Below are 6,000 nucleotides of genomic sequence, written 5' to 3'. Positions count from 1 at the left end.
AAAAAACAATAATCTAAAGGAAAAAATCATACAGAGTGACAAAAATACCTAGATTACCCCCATGACCCGTTCTGACATAGGACCCTCTCTATCATAATATATAAGTTTGATGTTGACAAGAAGAAAAAAGCAGTAATCTAAAGGAAAAAATCATACAGAGTGACAAAAATACCTTAGATTACCCCCATGACCCGTTCTGGCATAGGACCCTCTCTATCATAATATATAAGTTTGATGTGAACAGTGAAACCAAGATGGCCGTTATCGCTTAACCGGCTGGAAGCAGCTGTTCCGTTTTTTAGTGCCGATTTCATGATATTTGTGCTTGTTGCCTGTTTTCATCTTCGTTATTGTGTTCATTATGTATTGGCTGTTAAATTCGTATGTGTTTCTTCATCTCCTTGTTTTGGAAACGAGAATAATTAGACTTTTTCTCAGCTGTCTTGCTCCACTGTTTTTGAACAAACCGCCATCACGTGATACTCGCCAGTCAGCCCGTTTATGCTACGATGGACCCTCATTAATTGCTTTAAATGTTCACTCCTTGGCTCTCCACACTACATTGTGCTCTAGACTAAACGAACTGGGACTACATTCATCATTACCTAAATGTAAACAGAAGCGATAAAAGAAAAGTTGTTTCAAAGCTGGCTGGCGTGGAACAGGAAGAAGAATTCCAGTTATCTCCCTTATTTCGGCACAACCATTTAAAAAAATTCAGACCGTTAATTTAGATAACCTAATTCAAATCCCAATTAACTGGTCAACCTTTGTGTCAACTATCCAAGAAATACCTCTGCGTATTGCATTGTTCAATGCCCAGTCAGTAGGACCGCCGGAAAAGCGCACAGAAATAGTTAATTTTATCAACGACCAAAATGTTGACATATTTTTCGTGACAGAAACATGGCTAAAAACATCAGGCGATGAGCCCAATTGTGCGGATTCAACACCCACTGGTTACTCCATCAAGTCGTTCCCCCGTAATTCTCGCGGAGGTGGAATAGCTGTCATCACAAAGAACTCCATGATAAAACATCTTAACTATACCACAACATTTAATTTCGACCACACATCGTTTGAACTAGTCCAAACCAAACTCACACTGGAGCAAAGGTCAGTCCATTTTTTCTGCCTATACCGCCCTCCTCCTAGTAGAATAAACAAGCTGGCTAACTCTCTCTTTTTGGAACAGTTTCCGAATCTCCTGGACTATGGAAATTCGATAGGTGGCAACCTGATTATTCTTGGAGATTTCAACTTTCACTTTGACTGTCCCGGAAACTCCAATACATCAAAATTCATAGATTCTATTAATATTTTCAACCTCAAACAGTCAGTTAACCAACCCACCCATAAACATGGTCACATTTTAGACTGGATTCTTCATAGACCTGATGATAACATTCTACGGTCCTCCCTGGTATCCCATGACCTTGCATCAGATCACCTCTGCATTATATGCCATCTTGACGTATCAGTCCCTAACCCGCCACCTTTATCTGCTACTAAGAGAAACCTACGTATGATAAATAGAACCAAACTAATGCACGACATCCAAGCTAACCTAACAACTTGCTTACCTCCTACCGCAGAACAACTCGATAACTGTCTGCGTTCATTACTTGACAAACATGCCCCAACTACCAAGTGCAGAGTATCAGTTCAAAAGTGTTCTCCATGGTATAGCAGTGTTAGGGACCAGCTTCGCACTGCTAAAAGAGACAAGCCGTAAAGCTGAGAGGCTCTGGCTTTCCTCCAGACTCACTATTAATAAGCAAATCTATGAAGTCGCTAAGAAGAATGTCACAAATATAGTCGATGCAGCTAAATCAGCCCACTACACTACTAAGATCATGGAAAGTTCCAGCTGCAAAGAGCTCTTCGAGATTACTAACAAGCTAATGTCAAGGAACAAATCAACACCACTTCCAACTACCTTCTCTCCAGTCGACCTTCCGGACATGTTTGCAAATTTCTTCTGTGACAAAGTACAAACCATTAGAGATAAGCTTGACACCACAATTTCAATTGACTCGTCGTCACCATACAGTTGGGATACAGAATTTGAGCGGCAGCCATTAGCAGCATTTGAACCGGTCTCGATGGATTTCCTACGTACAATCGTGATGAAGAGTGCACCAAAGTCATGTGAACTTGATCCAATTCCAACATCACTGCTGCTTGAGTGTTTCGATCCAGTATTGCCGTCACTAACTGATGTTATTAATACCTCTCTTTCATCTGGGGAATTCCCATCATTTTTCAAAACTGCCATTGTAAAGCCTCTGCTGAAGAAACCAACACTAGACCATAACGATTTAAAGAACTACCGCCCAGTTTCTAATCTCTCATTCATTTCAAAAATCTTAGAAAAGGTTGTTCTATCCCAGCTTGTATCTCATCTTAATTCAAATAGTCTTTTTAGCAATGTACAATCTGCATATCACCCTTACCACAGTACTGAAACTACTCTTCTAAAAGTAGTTAATGACATTCTCTCTGCGTTGGATAGCGGAAAGATTACAGTCCTCACCCATCTTGATTTGTCTGCAGCATTTGACACAATAGACCATGATATATTACTTCACCGTGTCCAGCATGTATTTGGCATTCATGATACAGCCTTACTGTGGTTCAAGTCCTACGTGGTCAACAGGACACAAATTGTGTCTGCAAATGGAATGCACTCCAGCCCAGTTAATCTATGTTGTGGTGTTCCACAGGGGTCTGTTCTTGGACATGTTCTCTTCATTCTATACACTCAGCTGCTCTCAAGTGTCATATATCATCATCCAGTGTCTCACCAATTGCACGCTGACGAGACCCAAATATACAAATCTAGCCACCCAACTGAAAGGTATAGACAGGTGCATTTCTGATGTGAAATCATGGATGACGTGTAACAAGCTGCAGATGAATGATGATAAAACTGGGGCCATCCTGATCACAAGACAAAGACTTTCTCATTCACATCCTTGACTTCAAACAATAAATATCAGCAACACCAACATAAATTAACACAGTCAGTACGAAACCTAGGTGTTACTCGGGATAGTACTTTCACATTGCACCAACATGTCATGAACATATGCAAGGCTTCATATCTTGAGCTGAGACACATCAGCTCCATTCGCAAATATCTTTCAGTTGATGCCACTAAAACACTTGTGTGTTCATTAGTACTTTCAAGACTGGACTATTGTAACTCATTTCTGTCTGGTTCATCTCAATATCTACTCCAGAAACTTCAAAAAGTTCAAAACACAGCTGCTCGGATCATACTTAGAGTACCACGATCAGAGCACACCTCCCCGCTGATCTGTACCCTACACTGGCGGTCCATTCGATCCAGAATCAAACACAAAATCTTTTCTCTGTGCTACGTTTCACTAACGGACTTCAGCCCAACATACCTATCCGACCTCACCCATGTATGCACACCAGCAAGATACATAAGCTGCTGTTCTGACAATCGTATTCTCATTATTCCCACTATGAAAACGAAGTCATAGGGACAACGTTCTTTTGCATACCATGGCCCAGCAACGTGTAATGAATTGCCCACTGAACTTAGACACAAAGGCACAGTGATCCCATTCAAGAGTGCTCTCAAAACTCACTTATTTCGACTGCAAGAACAAACGTAAAGACCTAATATTGTTTCCGACCTTAAATATTTTCGGCATGCTTTTATGTTTTCTAATTTCATGTTGTCTGTGTTTTGCAATCATATCATAATATATCTTTTTTATGTTGTAGGTGTTGTCTAATGTTGTAAAGCGCTTAGAACTTCTAAAGATTAGGCGCTATACAAAGTCATCAATATTATTATTATTATTATTAGGGCCTTATTAACAACAGGGGAAAATTAAACTCAAGTTTCTAATTTACGGAAAAAATTGAGGAAGAATATCGATAAAAATTACCGGCGTCGTCGTGTGTTTTCTAGGTACTTGCAGACCCAGCCATACCCGGCGTGTGACAGGTAAATTCAACGAGTGTTATGAACGAGGTTTTCCTGTACATGTGAATGGTTTACCACAATGAAGAGCTTGCAACAAAGATTGATACTTACTTGTGTATCGGGTCATTTGCTTTATAAGTATAGTATTATATCATACAGGTGCCAGTGACTCATTTTGTGTAAGATCTAGGACTAATTCTTTATATGTGTCATACCGCTCGGATTCGAAACACAGCTGTAACGATTGCATATAACCCACAGAGTATACAAAGAAATTAAGTGGATGAAATTGACAGAGAGGGAGACAAATGAAAGGTGCGTGAGGAGTTTAGCATGTTTAGGAAGTATTTCGTTATGCCTGTCATTTAGTTATCGGGCCACTAATTTTCTTTTACGGCTAGGGAACCAGACTATTGTACGGCCAGGGAACCAGACTATTGGTAGGTGAATAGATAATAGTTTACTATACGTTTTGAGGTGCACCGGTTACTGATAAATGCGTTTATGTTTCCGTTGTAAATTTCGCAATCTTCAATCTATGTACTATATATTTTCTTTTTTATTTTGATATCCTTATTTAATTTCTGATTGAATTCTCTTCGGGTAATAGTAAAACTGACTGAAATCTTTTCGGGTAATAGTAAAATTGATTGAATTCTCTTCGGGTGATAGTAAAACTGATTGAATTCTCTTCGGGTAATAGTACAACTGATTGAATTCTCTTCGGGTAAACTGAGTAAATTCTCTTCGAGTAATAGTGAAACTGACTGAATTCTCTTCGGGTAATAGTAAAACTGATTGAATTCTCTTCGGGTAATAGTACAACTGATTGAATTCTCTTCGGGTAAACTGATTAAATTCTCTTCGAGTAATAGTGAAACTGATTGAATTATCTTCGGGTAATAGTAAAACTGACTGAATTCTCTTCGGGTAAACTGATTACATTCTCTTCGGGTAATAGTAAAACTTATTGAATTCTCTTCTGGTAATAGTAAAACTGATTGAATTCTCTTCGGGTACTAGTAAAACTGATTGATTCTCTTCGGGTAATAGTAAAACTGATTCAATTCTCTTCGGGTACTAGTAAAACTGATTGAATTCTCTTCGGGTACTAGTATAACTGATTGAATTCTCTTCGGATAAAACTGATTGAATTCTCTTCGGGTAATAGTAAAACTGATTGAATTCTCTTCGGGTAAAAGTGATTGAATTCTCTTCGGCTAAAAGTAAAACTGATTGAATTCTCTTCGGGTGATAGTAAAACTGACTGATTTCTCTTCGTGTACTAGTAAAACTGATTGATTCTCTTCGGGTAATAGTAAAACTGATTGAATTCTCTTCGGGTGATAGTAAAACTGATTAAATTCTCTTCGGGTAAAACTGATTAAATTCTCTTCGGGTAATAGTAAAACTGATTCAATTCTCTTCGGGTAAAACTGATTGAATTCTCTTCGGGTAAAAGTGATTGAATTCTCTTCGGGTGATAGTAAAACTGATTGAATTCTCTTCGGGTGATAGTAAAACTGACTGATTTCTCTTCGGGTACTAGTAAAACTGATTGATTCTCTTCGGGTGATAGTAAAACTGATTGAATTCTCTGCGGGTACTAGTATAACTGATTGAATTCTCTTCGGGTAATAGTAAAACTGATTGAATTCTCTTCGGGTACTAGTAAAACTGATTGAATTCTCTTCGGGTAAAACTGATTGAATTCTCTTCGGGTAAAAGTGATTGAATTCTCTTCGGGTAAAAGTAAAACTGATTGAATTCTCTTCGGGTGATAGTAAAACTGACTGATATCTCTTCGGGTACTAGTAAAACTGATTGATTCTCTTCGGGTGATAGTAAAACTGATTGAATTCTCTTCGGGTACTAGTATAACTGATTGAATTCTCTTCGGGTACTAGTATAACTGATTGAATTCTCTTCGGGTAAAACTGATTGAATTCTCTTCGGGTAATAGTAAAACTAATTGAATTCTCTTCGGGTAATAGTATAACTGATTGAATTCTCTTCGGGTACTAGTATAACTG

The sequence above is a fragment of the Sinohyriopsis cumingii genome, chromosome 1 (genome assembly GCF_028554795.1).
Source record: "Sinohyriopsis cumingii isolate HCF-2022 chromosome 1, ASM2855479v2, whole genome shotgun sequence".
In the NCBI taxonomy this organism is placed as follows: Eukaryota; Metazoa; Mollusca; class Bivalvia; order Unionida; family Unionidae; genus Sinohyriopsis; species Sinohyriopsis cumingii.
This window is presented reverse-complemented; position numbering follows the sequence as displayed.